This window comes from Acinonyx jubatus, chromosome B1 (assembly GCF_027475565.1).
Source record: "Acinonyx jubatus isolate Ajub_Pintada_27869175 chromosome B1, VMU_Ajub_asm_v1.0, whole genome shotgun sequence".
NCBI classification, from domain to species: domain Eukaryota; kingdom Metazoa; phylum Chordata; class Mammalia; order Carnivora; family Felidae; genus Acinonyx; species Acinonyx jubatus.
Window position 1 is genome coordinate 17,130,199 of NC_069382.1, and position 24,226 is coordinate 17,154,424.

General features: G+C 39.0%; 2 long non-coding RNA genes across 2 annotated transcripts in view; one reads left to right on the forward strand and one right to left on the reverse strand.

Moving 5' to 3' along the window:
- LOC113604649 (uncharacterized) overlaps positions 1–24,226 on the reverse strand; it is a 201,166-nt gene that overhangs the window by 15,788 nt on the left and 161,152 nt on the right. The gene's annotated exons all lie outside the window — the stretch shown is intronic.
- Positions 841–24,226, forward strand: part of LOC113604648 (uncharacterized) — a 61,734-nt gene continuing 38,348 nt past the window's right edge. The window contains exon 1 of the long non-coding RNA XR_003426637.2: positions 841–1,249. This is a non-coding gene — a long non-coding RNA (uncharacterized LOC113604648). The remainder of the gene's footprint in view (positions 1,250–24,226) is intronic.

Genomic DNA, 24,226 nt, shown 5'->3' on the forward strand with positions numbered 1-24,226 from the left:
TGGTGATTATGTGGATACAGTCGAGTCATTTAATTTTTTGGCATGTAGTTTCCTAAGGAATGGGTTCCTTATCTTACAGAATTGTAATCGAGGACAGCGTCTCTCTTCCCGGTGGCCGACGTGTTTCAGAATCCCAGCAAATGGAAACATTAATATTTATTATTGTCCTCACAGGATTTAAATCAACTTATTTGCCAACAGTTCTCTTCTTGGAGGTGGGGGTGTCGCCCAACTCCCATGGGAGAGTGTTTGCTGTGGGTGTGGCTGCACTACAGCAATGTGTGTCTGGAATTAAGAGGCCACTGAGGTTGGCTTCAGCTGGAGACTGCCGGCTGCAGTACATCCTGTGGCAAGGTGGCACCCTGGGCCCTTCTGCTGGGCCTGCCTGACTGCTTTGGAATTCAGGTTTGTCTCCTTCAATTTTTGTTTCTGTATATGCGATGGTCTCCTTTCTACCTTTGCACTATAGCCAAGGCCATTCCAACCTCGGTGGGGCAGCGGGAAGACTTTGCGGTCCTTGTGGGAAACAGAGCGTAACTGCTGTGGGAGAGAAGGACCAGGCCAACTGTGACCGTACACAGAGGGCACTCCATGTGACAGCACTGTCATGTATTTGTTACTCGTTCTCTTGGCAAATCTTCACTTTCTTGAGAAACTTGTTTCATAGAAATCAAATAAGAAAATAATACAGAGTGAAAACAAGGCTTTTCTTAAGTAAATAACACTTACTTAATTCCTTCTGACACTAACAATTTATTTAGAACGCTATTAGAAGTTCTAAAGTTATTAAGTTACTAAGTTAAGTCAAAACCTCGTGCAAAGTTCTAAACTAGTAAAAAAACAAAAACAAAAACAAAAAAACCATTTCCCCGTCTCCCCTTCCTCCTTTCCCCTCCATGCCAGGTGTTTATCTCAGGTCTAAATATCCATAATACCACTCTTTCCATTTTAAAATTCCCAAATTTGTCCTCCTCGCTGATGGAAAAAAAGGGTGACTCTAAACTCCTGCTTCTAGGCTGCTAGGGATTAGATGGAGTGCACTGGAAGCCTGGAGAGGACAGGTGATTACTGACTCTACCCTTGCACATCACAGCTCTCCTCTCTCAACCTACTGCCCCAGGAAAGGCATGCTTTGCCTGTGTGGGAGGGAGCTGAGGAAGTCTGAGCCATCCACAACCGACCATCTGAAATCACTTTCCCAGGGAGCTGAAGACGCACATGGCCAGACACTGCTCTGCTTTTCAAAGAGGTGAGTCCTCTCTTGTTTCCTAACTGCCACTTAAAAACTCCAGACAAAAATTAAACTGTTGATACATGCAACCGAGCCTTAGCATGGAATAACTTCTTTCAAAGAGATAGCAGTTTGTTGGGGGTGGGGGTGTGTGGGTTGCTAAATTGTGATGTGAAATCAAGGTCAATTTTCTTTGATAATAAATATGTATAAATCAGAAAGGCTGATAATACTACAACAGGAAAAGAATGTAGAGCATTTGGGGGCTTAATTGTGCTTCCATTCTTTTTTACAACTGTGTACTTTGAAGGAAAACGCCAAGTTCTGTTTAGGTTTTTTGTTGAAAATAATTTCCAAAGACCTACCTTACCTGAGTCTTTCTCCTGCTTTGCTTTTCTATTACCATTAGAATTACCCTGCCAGGTATTAGAATTAGAATAAGAATTCTGCCCCTGCCGCGATATCACAAACAGCAGTGGTGTTTGCTTACTTCTAGCCCATTGCACATCTTCTTTAACCTAGAATTACCATGTTTTATTTAAATCATCAGTGAATTAACCAAACTGCAAAAAGAATATTTTAATCTCTGTTCAATGGGTTTTCTCTGACCTAGAAAAAATATGCTTTATGATGGAACTCATGAAAACTAATACATGGGGCGTCTGAGCGGCTCAGCTTGTAAAGCAACTGACTCTTGATTTTGGCTCAAGTCATGATATCGTGGTTTGTGAGTTCGAGCCCCCCCTCGGGTTCTGAACTGACAGCATGGAGCCTGCTTGGGATTCTCTGTCTCCCTCTGTCTCTGCCTCACTCCCTGTCTCTCTCCCCCTCTCTCTCAAAAAATAAAAATAAAAATAAAAATAAAAATAAAATAAAATAAAATAAACAAACTTAGAAAACCAATATTTATCTCTGGCTTTCCTCTGCTCTGAATGTTGTATTACTTTTAAGGCATTCAAAGATTTCTAAGCCAGTTTATACCTTGACTTTTCTTAGAACTCTATAGTTTCTTTTGTGGTATCTGAAGACTGACCTGGGCATAGAGTTTCTGTGCGCATGCAAAAAGCATGAGCGCCAAGACCAGAAACCAAAGTCCACACGCCTGTCTTCCCGTGGCAACTTCTGTCCCCCACACTGGGCCCATGTCACAGCCCCTGGGGTTCCAAGTGAGCAAATGGCAGCCTTGCTTTCTTTTTGCTCTTGGGCATGAGCTGGTTGTGGTCACAGTCACACAGTCATCCTCACTGGGGTCACCTTTCCCCCTCTGGACTATGTCCCCAGGTCTCCCCGCTTCCTGGCCCCTTCTTTTCCTTCTGCCTCAGTTTCCCAACATGCTCCTGGTCTTTAAAGATCCCAATGGTTATGACTCCCAAGGAAGTCAAATGACTAATATGTACGCTATAATATCTTTTGAGTGAGATGGCAAATATGGGAGAGATGAGGGTTAAAGATTTACCTTGGACAAAACTCAACTTTGGAATTTTCATACATTTGTTTACATATTAGCTCCTGTCTACACGGGTGAAGGTAAGGGAGAGGAAGGGAGCAGCTGGTGGCCAGAAGAACAGAGGGAGCGAATCCTGCAGAGTTGCTCTCTGCAGCAGCTCAGAGGCCTGGGATCTGGGCTAGGCTGGGCGGCCAGCTAGCTCCTCCTTCAGACAGACAGTCTCCCCCACTCCCTCCTTCTCAGCTCTGGCCCTTACATCAGAGAGTGTGGAGTAAGCATTTTCTCTCACTGCCAGGGGGCATTTACGAAACTGGCTCATTCTCCACACACCCCACCCCACCCCCAACAACCCCGCATATTTTTTTTAATCACAAACTGGAGTGAGGGGAAATACTCATTGTTGGGAAGTGAGATCTTCTCACAAGGTCAGTTTGTGCCTATCACCCACTGAGAAGAGAACAATTTGAGCAAATGATCACATTTAATTAGAAAAAGAATGAGGCTTAGCTCATAATGACAATGGGCAATTTGAGTAATTAAAATTATTTTAGAAAAGCATTGATTTCTTCTAAATTAAAATATGCCCAGAAGCAATATATATATATATATATATATATATATATATATATATATATATATATATACACACACACATATATATATATATATATACACATATATATATATATATTCAGATAACTTTTTTGTTATTCAGTCTTTCTCATTTTAAACCACTTGTGAACTGACTTTTCCATTTATGCAAGAGGATGTTCTATATCTCAGAATAATAATTGAAAATGCCCCCATAAATACTTTAAATTTATGAGGTTCTCACTGGCTAAACTACAATTCCTTTAGTGTAACAGCTGAAGAAAAGCATAGAATTCTAGAGAAAACAGTTCTTGGCTTTAACTTCTTTATGTTCAGCAGCCTTATTATTGTCAAAATTCCCCAAATTAAAATGCAAAACTCTGCTTCTTGGCTGGGCTCAGTTACTTAACCTTAATAAAATATAAGAGTCTGTTTCATTAATCGGAAACATACCAGACACAGCGCATGAATTTTATCTTCCACTCTGTCCTTTGTATTTCAAAATGATGATAATAATAATAATAAAAATCCTAGGATTTGGCAGCCAGACAATTGTGTTCTCTTTGTTTCTATCATGTTCCTATGTAAAATGAATTTCTCAGACAGACTAAATGCCTTAAGGGGCAAAAATTCCAATGATCCTCTCCCCTGGAAATCTTTAAAAATAGAATAAACTTTCATTTGTCTGGGTGTGGTTTAAGCGCCGTCTGTCTTTGGCAGAGGGATGGTTTAGTTGACCTACTGATGTTGCTTTAAGCTGCATGATCACTTAGGAGGAGAATTTTCCTTTAATCCTTGCCAGATTTAATTTATCACAACAATGCATGCTCTTACAGATGTAGTAAAACAAAAAAGGGGGTGCAATCTTCTTTTCCACTGTAAAGTAATAAAACAGTTTCTCAAATTTGAGAAACTAAGATTAAATCAAGAAAATGTCTGATTTTTTCCCCCTCTTCAAACTTCTACTGAAAGATAGTGAAATACGATAAATAGCATGCTATTTAAGACAAGATGTTTTCAAACAACTGGACCAAATCAACAAAACGGAACCATATGCTTCATGAAGACCACCTTCATATTCCTCACAGGAACCTGAAGCTGGGCATCTGGACAGAGGTGGGGGGAAGCACTGACCATGCCAAGGGGTGCTGATGTGCACTGACAGAATGGGGAGTGGGAGAGGGCTGGGGAAAGTGCTTTCACAGATATGGAACCACCAGTGTCAGCCCAGGCCCTTGTTATATGTGCATTATGTGCCCTCCTGTTGACCTCCCAGACACTCTGTGGACAGCCACAAATTCCCCAGAAGGCCAACCGCACGCCCCCCCCCCCCCAAACCCTTGCAATTGGAATCATTATATAATGAAAGTTTCCACTTTCCTCAGAAACACCAAGGGGAAAAAATAGTGTTATTATGTCAGTACATTGCTCATTAACACATATACACACACGGAGGCCTAAGAGTGGGTCAGTTTTTTAAAACTATTATTTATAGTCAAATTCTAAGTCAAATGTATTCAAGTGTTCACCAATTCCTTCTCTCTCTCTCTCTTTTAAACTTTATTTTGAGGGTTAGGGTTAGGGTTAGAGAGAGAGACAGAGAGAGAGAGGCAGAGAGACAGGGAGACAGAATCCCAAGCAGGCTCTGTCCTCAGGGTTTGATCTCAAGAAGGGTGAGATCATGACCTGAGCAGAGATCAAAAGTCAGACGCTTAACCAACTGAGCCACCCAGGCACCCCTTTTTCTTTCTCTTTCAAGAGAGAAGCCAAAGTTTGTTTTCAACCATCAAGCTTTATTTAGGTATTATTTACTTATCTGAAAATACACCCGTTGTGTGTGTGGAGATCAATGTTTTTTAGTGAATTTATAAAACTGTGTAATCATCACTACACCCCAGTTTTAAAATGTTTTCCTGCACTTCAATAAGTTCTTCATGTCCATTTGTAGTCAATCGCCTCTCCGATCCCCAGCCCCAGGCCAAGCACTGACTGCTTTCAGCTCTACAGATATGCTTGTTCTAAAAATTTTATACAAAAATTGTTTCTCGGCCTTTTGGCTAAGATCATGTGTAAAAATTTTACACAAATCAAATAATACAGCAGGGGGTCTTTTTTTGAATGCTTCTTTCACTTAGATGATTTTGATGTTCACCTGTGTTGTATATGTGTCAGTAGCTGATGCCTTTTTATTGCTGAACAGTATGAACGGTATGCCAATGTATAGATATACAGCATTGCTTTTGTTATCAGTTCACTAGCTGGTAGACATTTGGGTTTCTGATTTTGGATTACCATGAATACGCTGCTGCGAATATTCAGATGCAAGCCTTTGTGCAGATTTAAGTTTACACTGTTCTTGGGTAGGCAGCCAAGAGTGGAATTTTTATTCCAGATGCTAAGTTTATATTTAACTTTTTAAAAGAAACATTGCTTTCCAAAGTGATTGCATCATTTTACATTCCCTTCCGCAACGTATGAGGATTCCAATTGTTCCTTGTCAACACTTGTTATTATCTGAATTTTGATTAGAGCCATTCGAGAGTGTGTGAAGTTATGTCTTACTGTGATTTTGCTTTGCATTGACCTAAAGATTTATGATGTTAAGCATCTTTCCAAATGCTTACTGGATATTTTTTATATTTTCTTTGGACAAATGTCTATTCATATCCTTTACCCATTTTTAAATTGGGTTGTTTGTTTTAAAGTTTTATTTTTTATTTGAGAGGGACAGAAGCAGTATGAGTGGGGAGGGGCAGAGAGAGAGGGAGAAAGGGAATCCCAAGCAGGCTCTGTGCTGCTGACGCAGAGCTTGATGTGGGGCTTGAACCCATGGAACCGTGAGATCATGACCTGAGCCTAGACCGAGTTGGATACTTGACAGACTGAGCCACCCAGCCACCACAGGGTTGTTTGGTTTTTTTATTATGAGTTGTAGATGCTGTCAACTGAAAGGAAGGCACTCAGGGTAGGTTAGTAAATGCTTTATTCATTGTCTTAGTAAGAACACAGCCCAGGAAACAGTCCTTCGCATTGCTCTGAAGAATAGCTCTGGAGTTATAGGGGATTATATGTCAATAGGGGAATGGGGTTTACACATCTGCAAGCACTTCTCCAAGTATTTGTGTGTCACAAGGCATACGGTTTGGTTGATAAAATTAAGGTTTACTGATTTCCACATAGACATGTGTAAGACCCCTAGGTGATCTTAATAAATTATGTTTCTATCATAATTGACTATTCAAAAATATCATTTGCATGCCTCTGCTGAACTGATTTTCCAGTTCTTCCTGTTATGTTTTTAAGTTTTTATTTTTAATTCCAGTTAGTTAACACACAGTATTATATTAGCTTCAGGTGTACAATACACTAATTTAACACTTCCATACATCACCCTGCATTCATCACAGGTGCACTACTTAATCCCTATCACCTAGTTCACCCATGCCCCCCACCCACCTCCCTCCCTTCTGTCAACCTTTGTTCTCTACAGTTAAGATCTCTTGGTTTGCCTCCCTCTTTTTTGTTTCCCCTTTCCTTGTTTGTTTTGTTTTTTAAATTCCACGTATGAGTGAAATGATATGGTATCTGTCTTTCTCTGACTTATTTTGTTTAGCAATATAATCCCCAGCTCTGTGTCATTATAAATGACAGTATTTCATTCTTTATGGCTGAATTATATTGCATTACATAATGCATTGATAGGCATTCTTCTTTTGTTGTTGTTGTTGTTGAAGTTTCCTTTTTCTTAATAATTTATTTATTTTTTAATTTACATCCAAGTTAGTTAGCATATAGTGCAACAATGATTTCAGGAGTAGATTCCTTAATGCCCCTTACCCATTTAGCCCATCCCCCCTCCCACAACCCCTCTAGCAACCCTCTGTTTGTTCTCCATATTTAAGGGTCTCTTATGTTTTGTCCCCCTCTCTTTTTTTATATTATTTTTGGTTCCCTTCCCTAATGTTTACCTGTATTGGATCTTAAAGTCCTCATATGAGTGAAGTCATATGATTTTTGTCTTTCTCTGACTGACTAATTTCACTTAGCATAATACATTCTAGTTCCATCCACATGGTTGCAAATGGCAAGATTTCATTCTTTTTGACTCCCAAGTAATACTCCATTGTATATATATACCACTTCTTCTTCTTCTTGGTGATGGAAAGTATGGCTGTTTCCATCATTTGGCTATTGCAGATAATGCTGCTATAAACATGTACATCTATCCCTTTGAATTTGCATTTTTGTATTCTTTAGGTAAATACCTGGTAATGCAATGGCTGTATCACAAGGAAGTTCTATTTTTAACTTTTTGAGGAACCTCCACACTGTTTTCCAGAATGGCTGCACCAGTTTGCATTCCCATCAACAGTGCAATAGGGTTCCCCTTTCTCCACATCCTGACCAACATCTGTTGTTTCTTGTGTTGTTGATTTTAGCCATTCTAACAGGTTGGGGTGGTATCATATTGTGGTTTTTGACTTGTATTTCTCAGATGATGAGTGACATTGAGCATCTTTTCATGTATCTGTTAGCCATTTGGCTGTATTCTTTGGAAAAATGTCTATTCGTGACTTCTGCACATTTTTAAATTGGATTATTTGTTTTTGGGTGTTGAGTTTTATAAGCTCTTTACATATTTTGGATAGTAATCCTTTATTGAATATGTCATTTGCAAATATCTTCTCCAATTCTGTAGGCTGCCTTTTAATTTTGTTGATGTTTCCTTCCCTGTGCAGAAGCTTTTTATCTTGATTATGTCCTAATAATTTATTTCGTTTTTGTTTCCCTTGCCTCTGGAGACATATCTAGAAAGAAGTCGGTAAGGCTGATGTCAAAGAGGTTGCTGCCTGTGTTCTCCTATAGGATTTTTATGTTTTCATGTCTCACATTTAGGTCTTTAATCCATTTTGAATTTATTTTTGTGTCTGGCGTAAAAAAGGGGCCCAGTTTCATTCTTTTGCATGTAACTGTCCAATTTTCCCGACATCATTTTTTGAGGAGACTTTTTCCCATTGGATATTCTTTCCTTCTTTGTCAAAGAGTTATTGCTATAGGTTCATTTCTGGGTCTTCTATTCTGTTCTATTGATCTAGCTGCCTTTTTCCCCCCAATACCATACTGTTTTGATCACTACAGCTATGTAATATGACTTGAAGTTGGGAATTGTGATGCCTCTAGCTTTGCTTTCTTTTCTTTTTCAAGATGGCTTTGGCTATTTGGGGTCTTTTGGGTTCCATACAAATTTTAGGATTGTTTGTTCTAGCTCTGTGAAAAATGCTGTTGGTATTTTGATAGGTACTGCATTAAATGTGTAGATCTCTTTGGGAAATATAGATATTTGAACAATATTTGTTCTTCCAATCCACGAGCATGGAATGTCTTTCCATTTCTTTGTGTCCTCTTAAATTTCTTTCATCAGTGTTTTATAGTTGTCAGAGTACAGGTCTTTCACCTCTTTGGTTAGGTTTATTCCTTGGTATCTTATTTGTTTTTGGTTCAACTATAAATGAGTTTGATTCCTTAATTTCTCTTTCTGCTGCTTCATTATTGGTGTATAGAAATGCAACAGATTTCTGTATGTGGATTTTGTATCCTGCAATTTTATTGAATTCCTTTATCAGTGCTAGTAGGTTTTTGGTGGAATATTTCAAGTTTTCTATATAGAGTATCATGTCATCGGCAAATAGTGAAAGTTTTACTTCTTCCATACAGATCTGGATGCTTTTTACTTCTTTGTGTTATCTGGTTGCTGTTGCTAGGACTTCCAGTACTGTGTTGAATAATAATGGTGAGAGGGAACATCCCTGTCTTGTTCCCCACTGTAGAGGGAAAGCTCTCAGTTTTTCCCCACTGAGGATGATATTAGCCGTGGGTTTTTCATACATGGGCTTTATATGTTGAGGTATGTTCCCTCTAAACTTACTTGGATGAGCATTTTTTTTTAAATCACAAATCGATGTTGTACTTTGTCAAATGCTTTTTCTGCATCTATTGAAATGGTCATATGGTTCTTATCCTTTCTTGTATTAATGTAGTGTATTATGTTGATTGATTTGTGAATATTGAACCACTCTTGCAACTCAGAAAGAAATCCCACTTGATCATGGTGAATGATTTTTTAATGTATTGTTGGATCCAGTTTGCTAGTATTTTATTGACAATTTTTGCATCCGTGTTCATCAGGGATATAGCCTGTAGTTCTCTTTTTTAGTAGTCTTTACCTGGTTTTGGTATCAGGGTAATGCTGGCCTCATAGAATGAATTTGGAAGTTTTTCTTCCTTTTCTTTTTGGAATAGTTTGAGAAAAATAGGTATTAACTCTTCTTTAAATGTTTGGTAGAATTCACCTCTTAAGCCATCTGGCCCTGGAATTTTGTTTGTTTGGAGGTTTTTTGATTACTCATTCAATTTATCTTCTGGTTTATGGTCTGTTCAGGTTTTCTATTTCTTCCTGTTTAAGTTCCATAATTCATATGTTTCTAGGAATTTATACATTTCTTCCAAGTTGTTCAATTAGTTGGTATCTAGTTTTTCAAAGTATTCACTTATAATTGTTTGTATTTCTGTGAGTGTTGGTTGTTATTTTTCCTCTTTCATTTGTAATTTTATTTATTTGCGTATTGTCTCTTTTTTGATAAGTATGGCTAGAGGTTTATCAAATTTATTATTTTTTTCAAAGAACCATCTCCTGGTTTCATCGATCTGTTCTATTTTTTGTTTTTGTTTTTTTTTTTTTTGTTTTAGTTCCAATATAATTTATTTCTGCTCTAATATTTATTATTTCCTTCCTTCTGCTGGCTTTAGGCTTCGTTTATTGTTCTTTTCTAGCTTCTTTAGGTATAAGGTTAGGGCGTTTATTTGAGATTTTTCTTTCTTCTTTAGGTGGTTCTGTGTTGCTATATACTTTCCTCTTAGGAACACTTTTTTCCTGCATCCCAAAGGTTTGGGCCATTGTATTTTTTAAAATTTTCTTCTTTGATTTCCTGTTGATCTATTCATTGTTTACTAGCATGTTGTTTAACCTCTATGTATTTGTGGTCTTTCCAAATTTTTTCTTGTGGGTGACTTCTCATTTATAGCATTGTGATCAGAAAAATTTGAATGGTATGATTTCAAGTTTTTGGTATCAGGGTAATGCTGGCCTCATAGAATGAATTTGGAAGTTTTCCTTCCTTTTCTTTTTGAGGCCTGATTTGTGACCTAATATGTGATCTATTCTGGAGAATGTCCCGTGAGTACTCGGGAAAAATGTGTATTCTGTTGTTTTAGGATGGAATGTTTTGAATATATCAGGTCCAGTGTGTCATTAAAAGCCATTGTTTCCTTGTTTGTTTTCTGTTTAGATGATCTGTGCATTGATGCAAGTGGAGTGTTAAAGCCCTCTACTATTATTGTATCAGTATCAATTTGTTCCTTTATGTTTATTATTGTTTTATATATTTGGGGGCTGCCATGTTGGGTGAAAAAATATTTACAGTTGTTAGATCTTCTTGTTGGATTGTCCCTTTTATTATGATGTAATGCCCTCCTTTATCTCTTGTTACAACCTTTGTTTTAAAGTCTAGTTTGTCTAATATAAGTATTGCTTTCTTTTGCATTCATTAGTGTGACAGACGTTTCTCCATCCCCTCACTTTCAGTCTGCAGGTGTCTCTCAGTCCAAAATGAGCCTATTGTAGGCAGCATATAGATGTGTCTTCTTTTTTGTCCATTCTGACACCCTATGTCTTTTGATTAGAGCATTTAGTCCATGTACATTCAAAGTAACTACTGATTTATATTTACTGTCATTTTATTACTTGTTGTTTCTGAAGATTTTCTGTAATCCTTTCTTGTCTTTGTTACTTTTAGTCTCTCCTTTCCACTCAGTGAGTTCCCTTTAATATTTCTCGCAGGGCTGGTTTAGTGGTCATGAACTCCTTTAGTTTTTGTTTATCTAGGAAACTTTATCTCTCCTTCTATTCTGAATGATGGCTTTGCTGGACAGAGTATGCTTGGTTTTTTTTCTATTCAGCAGATTCAGATTTTTCCTATTCAGCACTGTAAATATATCAAGCCATCCCCTTCTGGCTTGCCATGTTTCTGTTGAGAAACCTCCAGTAAGCCTTATGGGTCTTCCCTTGTAAGTTAAGGATGGCTTTTGCCTTGGTGCTTTTAAGATTTTTTTCTTTTTCACTATATTTTGCAAATTTACTTATAATATGTCTTGGTGTTGACCTGCTTTTGTTGATTTTGATGGGAGTTCTCTGTGCCTCCTGGATCCGGATATCTGTTTCCTTCCCCATGTTGGAGAGTGTTCAGCTATTACATCCTTAAGTAATTTTCTGCCCCCTTTTTTTCTCTCTTCTTCTGGGATTGTCATTACATTTGATAGAGTCACTGACTTCCCTAAGTCTATTCTCATGTTCCATAATTCTTTCTCTCCTTTGTTCAACTTCATTATTCTCCATTATTTTGTCTGCTAGGTCACTAATTTGTTCCTCTGCTTCTTCCAGCCTGCTTTTCATTGTATCAAGCCTGTTTCCAATCTCATTTTTTAAACTCTTTTATCTCTGTGGTAAGGGTATCCCTGATTTCTATCCTTTCTCAAGCCCAGTGAGTATCCTTATGATTGTTGCTTTAAATTCTCCATCAGGCATGTTACCATATCTATTTTGCTTAGATCTCTGGCCATGGCCTAATCTTATTCTCTCATTTGGGATAAATTCCTCCATCTTGGCATTTTGTCTAGGTCTCTGCCTTCATCTGTGTATTAGAAAAGACACTTATGTTTTCTGCTGTTCAACATAATGTCTTTATGAAGAAGAGCTCATGTAGTGTCCACAGCCTGGCATTTCAGGGAGTGTCTCTGGTGTGTGTTGCCTGCACTGTGCTGTTGTGTTGTGGCTTCTCTGTCCTTCAGGCTGGTCGTCTGCAGAGGCTCTCCTCGCCTGTTGTGGGCAGTGTTTGGTCCCTGGCCTGAGTGTGGTGAGCTTTAACTAGGTGTGCTCCGGTCTGCTTGTGAAATGATATCTGATACTACTTTCAGGAGAACTAAGGCCCTGCAGGACTCTCTGGTTAGGAGATGTGGTGTGGGCAGGGGTTTGTGCTGGTTTTCTGGGGGAAGGGCCCGCCCCATTGGGATAAAGGCAAACTTGGCAGAGAGGGGTAGTTTCACCACAGCACACGGGGTTGGGGCTTGGTATAAGCAAGTTAGGCAGCCAGTGTAGGTGCTGGCCTGCTTTCTGCAGGTGGCTCTATCTTTATGCTGAGGGGTAGGAGAAGGAAATGGCTCCAGTCAGCTCCTTTTTTTCCCTTAAGAGGTGTCTCCATGAACACTGCCTCTCAGAGACATGCTCCAAGAAATCAAATAATCTCCCAGCTGTGTACCCCAGGCGTTTTTCAGATCACTGTTTCCATGCTGTCTGCTTCTGGGGTTTTTGCCTGCCTACTTTCCAGGAGCAGCACAGTGCCCTCCGTGCTCTATCTCAGTCAAACTGCTGACTTTTAAAACTCTAGACTTTAAGCCCCACTAGTTGCAAGAACTCATGAAATTTAGCCCCTCTCATTTCCAAGCCAATGGCTTTGGGGAAACTTTCTCCTTGTGCATTCCCCTGCGTGCTCCTCTCTCTCTCACTCTTCTCTGTGTCCATGGCTCCCTCCTCTCCACAGTACCCACGATCCATTTCTCCCCTAAACTACATCTCTGCCCTTCCTATCATCCTTGATGTGGCCTCTTCTCTCCCATTAGTCAAGGAGTTTGTTCTGCCAGGCTTCAGGTCTATTTCTGGGGTATTTAGGATGATTTAATAATTATCTAGTTGTATTCAGGGGATGAGACAAGCCTCAGGTCCTTCTACTTCACCATCATCTCCCCTCTCCTATAAGCCAGTTCTTCCTGTTATTGGTATCTCCTTCAGGTATCAAGGAGTCACAGAAGGCACGGGGCATGGAAAGGTCACAAAAAGCTGACATCAGTCACCTACTACAGTTTTAGTGTACAATGTTCTTCATAGATTATGGATACAAATCCTTTATAAGATACATGATTTGAAAATATTTTCTATCAGGCTAGGGCTTGTCTTTTAACTTTAATGGTATCTACTGAAAAACAAAAGTTTTAACATTTTGATGCAGTCCAATTTATCAATTCTTCTTTTATAGATCATGATTTTAATGTTACATCTAAGAAATCATTGCCTAACACAATTTCAAAAATATTTTAGCTCACATTTCCACTAGAATTTTTACAGATTTATCTCTTACATTTAGGTTTATGATCCGTTTTTCGTTGATTTCTGTGTATGGTGTCCTGTAAAGATTTAAGATTATTATTATTGCTTTCTTTGCATATGAATATCCAATAATTCCATTGCCATTTGTTGAAAAAAATATCCTTTCCCCATTGAATTTCTTTGGCTCTGTCAAAAATCAATGACCATAAGTATTAGGTTTATTTCTGAACTTTCTATACTGTTCCATTGATCTATATGTCAATTTTTATGCTGATCATACTGCCTTGATTATTGCAGCTTTATAATAAGTTCTGAAGTTTATAATAAGTTCTGAAGTTCCCCTTTGTTCTTTTGTAAGTCATTATCCCTGTACTACTTCTTCCACTGTAGGCAATGGTTTAATTTCTAATCCTAGAAGATTATGAAAGAAGAGATCATCTTTTCCTTCACACCTCTCTCATGTGTTAGGATCTTCTTACTGGCTCTTATGTAAATCAGTTTTTGCAACATAACATACCACCTCAGAACTAGTGGCTTAATATAATAGAACACACATTTATTTAGCCCACAACCCCAAGGGTCAGCAATTTGGGATGTGCTCAGCTGAGCAATTTTTTCTCTGGCTCTTTTTCATGTGTCTGTGGTCAGCTGCCAGCCCCTTTGGTAGTTCTCCTTCCGGAGGTTGACTGGATGGCAGCTGGGGCAGTGGTGGGTAACTGGGTCATGTGTTTCTCACCATCCACCAGGGTAGCCTGAGCTTGTTTCCATGGTGGCAGAGTACCAACAACTCTAGAAGGAAAACTTTTCAATTCTCTGCTAGCGTATCCTCTGTCCCATTGGCCTAAACCAGTAAGAAAGCCAAGACTAACAATAATTTGGAAGAGTTTTGCCAAAAGTGAACACAAGGATGTATGAACTAATCGAAGGTACTGCTGGGGTCAATCTACCACAGTTTTTGGCAACATGGTGAAATTACCTGCTTCAAATATGAAGAGAACCAAGTTTCTGAGTATGAACCAATCAAAATTTAGCAAACCAGTTATTTCAAAGTAACAGTTTGGGGTCATTGGGACTTATTCTTCCACAGATTTCCAATCCATAGAGCCCACATCTCATCCAGTAGCTAACACCAAAGACTAAGGACATAGGGAATGAAAATGGTTCCTTATAGTTTTCCTTAGGATCACAAAACTTTTAGATTGGGGAAACTAAGAGTCCAAAATATTTCCTCAATTAGAACATTTAGGGACCTTCAATTCCAACCCTTCCTATCTTAACATGATTTACTTTTAGAACAGAATAATCTTAGAGATCTTCAGGATCATAAAGACCAAATCTGAAGGTTGTACCTTAGAGCTTCATTGAAAGGGTAGTGCTCTTTACCTGACTAAGTCTAAGCACCAGGGCATCCTGACATTAGGATTCACCACTCCTGTATAAATAATCAAACCACACAAGTGTTTTCCTGTATTTTTTTCTGGAAAAAACATCACAAGCAGCTATTAGCGTTTTGGTAAGAGATGAAGCTTTAATTCCTAATTCATAATAGTCAAAATTAAATCATTTTTATCTTTTTTCTCACTATCTATGTTAGACTCTCTGCTGCCATCACTGTTATGAAAACGTTTGGAATATTTTAGCAAATGCGTGGGCTTGGAAGTAGATGAGAGGCAGGAAACTGCACGGTCTGGGCTCAGATTGGTGAGTTAAGATTACCTGCTTCAAGCTGTATTTGGTGAATAGTTTCAGTATGTTATAACAGTAGCTATGGATTAAATATATTCTTGAAAAAAATTTTTAATGTTTATTTTTGAGAGGGGGGGGGAGAGAGAGAGAGAGAGAATGAGTGGGGGAGGGACAGAGAAAGAGAAAGAATCCGAAACAGTCTCCAGGCTCTGAGCTGATAGCACAGAGCCCAACATGGGGCTCAAACCCACAAACCGTGAGATCAGGACCTGAGCTGAAGTTGGACGCTTAACAACTGAGCTACCTAGACGCCCCTAAATATATTCTTTGGGTCAACCAGGAAAACTCACCACCTGTGACATTATATTGAAAACAATAATTTAGCAAATAGCTTTGCAAATATAATCTCTTTGAAAACTGGGGTAAATCTGAGTTGTCTTTATTTCAGAACATTATAGATAAAAGCTGGATCAATATGAGAATTTGGGAAGACTTTTCTGGCTAACCTAACCAATTAAATCAATTCCATCCAGGCAATAAAAGTAAAGTTGATTTTCTCCTCCTCAGGCAAGTTTGTTGATTAAAATGATTATTTTAGTATTTTATGGTGGGACTGCAGATGTGGAAATGGACCCAACAAATTTAAATCATTGCCAGTCCAGATCACTTCAGGTGCCTAGTAAGACTAGTTGCTGTTTCTGTTTGTTTTTTAAGGTTTATTTACTTATTCTGAGAGAGAGACAGCATGAGTTGGGGAGGGGCAGAGAAAGAGGGAGAAAGAGAATCCCAAGCAAGCTCTGATACAGGGCTCAAACCCACAAACTGTGAGATATGACCTCAGCCGAAACCAAGAGTTGGATGCTTAACTAACTGAGCCACCCAGGCACCCCAGGACTAGTTTCTTAATGTTGGTTGTCCTGGCTGTCATTGTATAAAGAAGCTTCTGAGGAAGTGAAGGCTTGTCCTTCGTCAGAGATAGGTGTAGTTGCCGCCTTGTAGAATGGAGGTTTAATTGAATCACCTGCGGGCTTCAGACTCTGTTTAAATACGTGGATGAAACAAGAAAGATGATGCCTGACAAAGACAAGTGGCTTTGTTAATTAAATTAGCAGTGGAAAATTTACAAGCTTTAATTAGTATAAAATAAGCCACAGAAATAAAGATAGTGATTAAAGCAGACTAATCTGATTAGAATCACAATGTGCGTTGTTACAGGCTAGTTGATGGTAGAGACTCCCCAGCGGAGTCTGGCCAGATGCAGGAACCCACTTGGAAGAAAAGGGTACTTTGCACCCAAGCCTGGAGCTGCCTGTTGGATTGCTAAATCATTGGGGGGGGGGGGGGGGATTATGCCAGAAAAACACTGTGAGAAGCGTGGGCACTGGTGAATTGATAAAAGCCTTCTTTCTGGGAGAAAGCCTATAAAATCCATGACCACCTACAGTGAAGGGAGCTAAAATTAAACTTCAGAACCCTCACTAGCTGAGCAAGATTTCACCCAGCCTCTCAAAACTTCAAACTTACGAAAAGTCTGGAGAGTCAGAAGGTGGTTAAGTTGTCCATACTTTCTTAGTTCACACCCACACAATGAAAGCAGTGTCCATTCGAGACATTTAGACAAAGAATATCCAAGTATCCTGTGTGTTGAGAGAAATGTTAAATTCAATGCAGTACAAATCACAACATTAAATTACCATGTAAATCCTCTCCAATGTTCAGTTTCTTGATCTAACTTCTATCAAATTAATTTTAGTTTATGAGTGTAGGTAGATGGAAACTGTCCATTTCCCTTCCAGCAATTCCCAGTTCTCCCCCTATTTTCTGGTTTGTAAAGCTTCCAATCACCTCAAAGCCGAATGCTAAAACAGGTCACGTGTCTCCATTATTTTCTATGTGCATATGCGGCATCATGCATGAGGCTCTCGTAATATTTAGATAGTCATGCACCAACAGAAACCGTGACAGAACTTCACTTTTCAAACAAATCATAACCAAAGTTTTTAGAAGATATTCAATTATATATTAAATAAAATGGCCTGGTTTATATTGACTTAGGCTTCTAATATTTGGTATCAACTATTGTAAATGTTTATTCCTTCAGTATGGGTTTATTATAAGAATAGATTTTCCTTCGGTGTTGCAAATGCTGAGACATAAGAAGAAACTCATTTTAAGTGGCTCGTCTTATGACAGAAGGTTATGGCCATTTCAAATCAAATCATTTAAAAAAAATAGACATTTTTATTGTTAATTTGATGGCATAGATTTCAGCCACAATTGTGTCACCGTGGTCTACTGAGATGATTTAGTTCAAAATAAACCAACATTCTTCACTATAGAGTTTTCATTAAAAATATCTACTAAAAGAAGAGAATTTTCTTTGGTGCTTATGGCCAGAATACAAAAAGGTGGAGTGAACGACTGCCAAAATATACTTGGATTAAGTTTATTAATTCACTTCGTTATCTGTATCTAATTCATCAATTATAATTCACAATATATAATTGATGGCTATCACAAAAGATGATATGAAGTTCAATTTCAATTGCACTGCTATGCATTTGATAACAGAAATGTTTTTTTCTCCGCCAATGAATGTTTGTTGAGAACCCCAGAAGATGCAGGATTCTGTCCTGTGCGTTGGTATCTTTTTCAAAGAATATATGTGATCTGGTGAATAGATAGGATACTTATCTTTCTTAGATTTTTAACAGAGACACACTGCTAATGTGTATTCAATACAGATATTTAGAGATACAAATAATAGCTAGGTAGGACACTGATTCTTTAAGTTCAGAGTCTGTTCTCCCTTCCTCCCTCTCTTCTCAGTCTGAAAGCTCTTAGGTGGGGCTGAGCAAAGCGGGCAGCTGTAAGTGGCAAAGGCAGTGACACAGGACAGGTGTTGCTTGAGCAGGTCAAGGATGGTGTCTGCACTGACTGGGGTGGGAAGTTGAAGCCCCACTGAGAGAGGTTGGGATAAGCAGTTTTCCTGCACAGGGAAGGACAGGTGGAATGCTTACGGAAGCCCCAGAAATGGGTGGAGAAGACCGACTGGGTGAAGAGTCCACCTGTGGGATGATTATGGCCTGGCCTGTGGCGTTGGGGCTGTGGAGGGTGCAAAGGGCATGTGCATAGCCTGCCGAGGAATACAGAGCCCAAGAGGGAGGAGGAGGCTCCCTGTGTGCGGGCACCGATGGTGTGAGCCACCACGGGATATGAGGGCTGAGAACAAGGTGAGGAGGGCACCCTGGTGGGAGACAAAGGTGATGGCAGAAGCATCTGTGTGCAGATTGGAGCCCTGCATGCAGATGGCACCTGTGCAGGGGTGAGGCGACTGTGGAGGGGGTGGTAAGAGAGCATCCACATGGGATTAGTGGTGCAGTGGTTTGCTGGGGGCACTGGTCACCCTGCGGCGACTGAGTGAATAAGAGAGTATAATGAAGATAAAGAGAGACAAGTTTCTCATTGTAAGAAACTGAGAAAGATAAGAAAAAAAAAATGGAACAAACCCATGGGGTTAATTTGGAATTATGGTATTGGTTTGAACTCATGGTTTTCAGTATATAAGTATAGATAGATATATACCTATATAAATATTGATCAGGATGTACGTGTGTGTGTATATCTATATCATATGTGCATGCACACACACACATATATTTACTACCTGTATCCAAAGAGAGAGCTTAAGAGCAATGATATTCTTGTGTCACCCAGATGCTGAAACCTAAAATCCATGCTCCAGTAAAAGAACTGGGATGCCTTGGAGAAATGGCTGATTCTAGGACGGATCAGGATAATTACATAATAAATGTGAGGTATCTCATTATGATGGAAGATAAGGAAGTACTCAAAAGAAAGAAGAGGACATTTCAAAAAGACATAGAAATCCAGATGGCCAAACAAGAGACAGGTTTAACATCAAAACAAATAATAATAGTAAACATGTTCCTTACAGTAGACTACCAACTGCTTAAGGTATAAAAAGTAAGAGGAAAACCATGTGGCAACCATCGTAATAATAATTCAGGCAAGAAACATCAATGGATGCAATGAAGTGGTAGAAAATTTGATGAAGAGTAGAATAGGCTCTTAAATTACCTTCACAAAGCGATGAAGAGTAATTTCTTCTGTAAAGAAATCTGCCACACAAAACTTAACCAAGTGATCAAGGTGAACATTAACATACAGGACAAAGCAAAATGACATTGCGCTTGATAGGGTGCAATGAGACCATAGCATCACATTCGCGATATCTCTGCCAAAAACAGATAACCCAAACATAATCATGAGGAAACATCAGACAGCCAGAGTGGAAGATATTTATCTGAACAACTGGCATGTAATTTTCGAAGTTACCAATGTCATGAAAGCCAAGGAAACCCCAAGGAACCGTTTGAGATTGCAGCAGATTCGAGAAACATGGTCACCAAATAGGGTCCTCAATTGGGACCTTTTGCTAAAACACATACTCTTGCCCAGTTGGGGAAGCTTGTATGTGGATTAAATGGTGGTAATAAATTAATATTAAGTTCTTTACTTTGTTTATTTATTAAAAAAAATTTAATGTTTATTTTTGAGAGAAAGAGAGAGAGAGAGAGAAAGAGACAGAGTGTGAGCAAGGAAGGGGCAGAGAGAGAGAAGACACAGAATCTAAAGCAGGCTCCAGGCTCCGAGTTCTTGCACAGAGCCCGCCTCTGGCTTCGAACTCATGAGCTGTGAGATCATGACCCGAGCTGAAGCTGGACGCTTAACTGACTGAGCCACCCAGACATCCCCTAGGTTCTTTATTTTGATTATTATATTGGGACTTTGCAGGAGAAAATATTACTTGTAGGAAGTACATTCTAAAATAGCTGAAGGTAACAGGACATAGAGGCAGCAAAACTATTCTGAATGTTTGAAATCATTTCAAATCATTTCATTGAAAAAAATGTATCAGGAGTCTAAAACAGTCTGTTTTCCAGAACTGCCTGTGTTATGACCTGGCTGTTTGAGGGAGGAGGACAAATCACTTCAACTCTTTATGTTTCTATTTCTTCACCTCTTAAATAAGGGAGTTGGACTAAAGCACCTCAAATCTCTTTAGAGATCTAATATCATCAGGTTCTCAGGTGTCAATCAGGAACATTGTACTTAGGGGTTAGGCAAGAAGGGGTAAGTGGTAAAAAGCTCTGGAAGAGGAATCATCCTGTTTGCATTTTGTGAGAGTGGAGATTCGCTGTGTGCCAGAAAGAGGAAGAGGGATTGTGCAGGCAAGGAAAGTGCTCAAGCATACAGTCTGAGCAGAAGTTACACAACAGGAAGAGACAAGATCTTATCTTTTTGCTGAAAGGCTTCTTGATTCCCCTCCCTCTCTTCATCCCACCTTCCTTCCTCCCTCTAGCAGTTATTAAGCAGTTCCCACATTCAAGGCACTGGGTGAAATACTGTGGAGGGTAGAGGCAGAAAGGGTAGTTTCTGCTCTCAAATTGTCTTCAGTCTGGTAGAAGAGGAAACACACAGATAAAGCAACAGCAACCACAACACCCCCAACAGCACCAAAATCCCCCCCAAACTCTGCTTAAACTACACCAGGTTTGCCACTCTGAGGTTCAGAATTGAATTAGCCTCTTTCTTGTTCAACAATCATCCTCCCTCCCCTCCCCCAAAGCATTCTTTCCCCTTATTTGATTGTTTTATAGACTAGGTGACATGTGGCATTGATAGCTGTATGTTTTATCAGGAAAAAAATAAGCCTTGGTCAAGTGAACAGTACTCTACAGACTATCTGCTTAATGCCTCTAGGAATAAAATGGAATTTATCTCTCAGATTTTTAAACCTCAGAGAAACTCTGCTTCCCTTTTCCTACCACAGGAAAAACTGCAATTTAACAATTGATACATGAAATGATTAATTTTATTAGGGTAAAATTGTGAAATAAAATACAATGTGAATTGGGTTCCTCTTAATATAAGCCATCTTTTTAAGCTGGTAAAATAATAATATGTATTAATTTATATAATATTGTTATAACACTGTACTGTGCATTATATTGTAACGTCAGGGAATTTATATGTATGCCACTGAAAATCAGCAAGGGACTTAATCCACAAAATCCATATTATTTTCTTTATCAGTCGTTTTGGAAAAGACAGAAAATTATAGTGCTTGAATAAAATATGTTTTTAAAATGAATTTTCCAAATAAAATTTCCCCTAATGTTCATCCTTGTTCATTAAGCCCACATAAAAGGGACCAAAGCAGCCATTAAGTGGAGGTTCAATGGCTCTCTGTTTAAAGGGAACGCTACGGTTCCAACCCATAATGTGTCTATTGTTTTGGAAAATGCTAATTGTTAAATTGATTGTGATATTCATGTTCTGGCACTCCAGTTGAACACTGCACAATGCCCCATGTGATGATGGAGGAGAGCTTGCTGTTTGATGCCCAGTGCTTGGCATGTCCACGTCTATCTCAGTTGTGAAAGGTTGTTTCAGGGCCTTGTTTTTCTAAATGTGAACGGCTCAGACAAGAGAACGGTAACACAAGATACTAAATTATGCTTATTCCTTTCATCAGTGAAGTCACTCAGATGAATAGATGGGGAGCAAGGAAACTGCATGTTACATATTTATAATGGATTCTGAGGGTGGCTGAGAAAGCCAACGCAGCATGGTTGAGTGCAGGATGTACTGGGAGTTGGGAACGTGGTTCCGGTCCTGCTCTGGCTCTCTCTGACTGTGATATTGGCACGTTACTCTTTGGGATCTTATCTAAGAAGAGAGGATTAGGACAAAATATTTTCTGAGTCCCTTCCAGTGCTTTTAATATGAAATATCACTATGTTAAATTTCTCGCTTGTTATGGCACTTAATATGGAAAACACCGACAAATAACTTCCAAGTAATTTTTCATCAGATAGATACCAAGTCCCTTTTTTGTTCTGAGAACTGTGTCTATACCAAAAGTGTAGGATTAATACATGTAGCATGTGTTATCAGGAGTGTATAATTTAGCCTAATACTGGCAGACTAATGATAAATTTAGGGCGGTGATATTATAACAAGTCCCATAATATAACTAAATGTAATGCACGATCCCAGATTTGATGCTCAAACAGAAAATAAATATTGCTATAATGAACATTGTTGGAAAAATTATACTGAATTAATATCAAATTTCCTGAGGGAGATAATTGTCTTGTGGTTGTTTGAGAGAATATCCTGGTTCTTAGGACAGACATGCTGACATATTTGGGGTCATGATATCTGCAACCCAGTCCCCAATGATTCAGTAAAATGTATGTTTATACACACATGCTTATACGTATGCATGAGAGAGGCTGAAAGCAAACACAGCACCATGTTTACAATCGGTGCAAGTAGTATATGGATATTCCCCAACCCCCCCCTTTTTTTGAGAGAGAGACAGCAAGAGGGGAGAGGAGGGGCAGAAGGAGAGAGAGAGAACCTCAAGCAGGCTCCACACTCGGTGTGAAGCCTGACGCGGAGCTTGATGCCATGACCCTGGGATCATGACTTGAGCTGAAATCAAGAGCCAGATGCTCAATGGACTGAGCCACCCAAGTGCTGGGTATTGCTTTATGATTCTTAAATCTCTTCTGAACATAATAGCTAGAAAAAGTAATGTGTGATAAAATGTTACAGGAATGCAAGGATAATTGCATGCAAGATTATTATAATAGCTAGTCTAATAAAACAGGATGTTAAACCATCTCATTTTATAAGTCTGCGGCCCCACAGATGAAACATATTGGTGACAAGTGTCCAGTGATTGATTGTGAAGACTAGCTCCATTCTCATCCCCCCCCCCCCCCACTGGACGAGGTAAGATGTGGCCCAGATCACGTCCAGCTCATTGGTTTCTTCCAGCGCATAGGCAAGAAGATTATTCTGAGGCACAAGAATGGTTAAGTAACTTGCCCGAGGTCACACAGTAGGTGTGACCAAGGAGTCAAAATCAGGCTTTGCCAAGTGGTCTCCTACCTTTACCACTCTATAGTGCCCATAATAATCTTATGTGAACTCAGTTTGGATGTTTCATGTTTTCTTTTTCTTCTTTCTGTCTACTTTTGCAAGTTTAGTTTGGAACAAAAATGTCCAAAGGAGCTCAAACCATGGTTGGATTATTATTAGTGAATTAGACAAATTGAAACTTTGCTGATCGGATTACTTCCAGAACCCTGATCGTTGTGATTTGGCCTGTCATAATGATTGTAAATGGTTATCAGTGATTTATCTGGTCATTGATTTTGAAGACTTTTAGAGCAATAAGATCTAGTATATGTAGCAAATTGGGTCTTTAAGTATATTTTTTAATGCATATAAAATCTGTATATCTTAAAGGAAATAACATCCAATTCATCATGAAGAGAACTGAGATTAAAATAGGAAGACTGATATTGAGCACACCTTCTCCGAGCTTTTCTCAGCGCTACTCTTATAGGAATGGTGTCTCAGGAAAGATGCTAGATCAGCTTGAGGCAGGATAAGACTTCATTTTGAGTTTAGGGAGCTGTAAGTATTTTGGAAGATACTCAGGAATAAAGTCATGAAATTTTCTTTTCATGTTCATAAAAATATAAGGCACCATCACTTAGACAAAGACACTTTGGGGTGAAAATGGTGAATGCTCAAGAGCCTTTAGAAAAATTATCTACAAGGGTGCTTTACTATTAGAAGAGGAACTGGCATGGGAGGAGAGAGGTTACACTTTAAACTTAAAGGAATATGGTAATCTTTGGATTCTGCAATTTGGAGCAAACTAGTCTTGCATTTTATTCCTCTGATGTTTGTTTGTTTTCACTGTGAAGATTCAACCTTCAAAGCAGAACCTGACAGGTTGTGCTCTGCTCATCCAGCCTTCTGGGCATCTGTCTTCAGGTGAATTATAGCAGCAAATCTGGGAGTTCACTCCTGTTCTCGGTGCTCGTTCATCTCAACCGAGTGGCAGCAGAGGCCTTAAATGAGCCATACAGAAGTGCGTGCCACAAACATCTTCAACTGGGAGTTTTGAATAATGTTACTTTTAGGTTTTCAAAAAAGTTTTCTC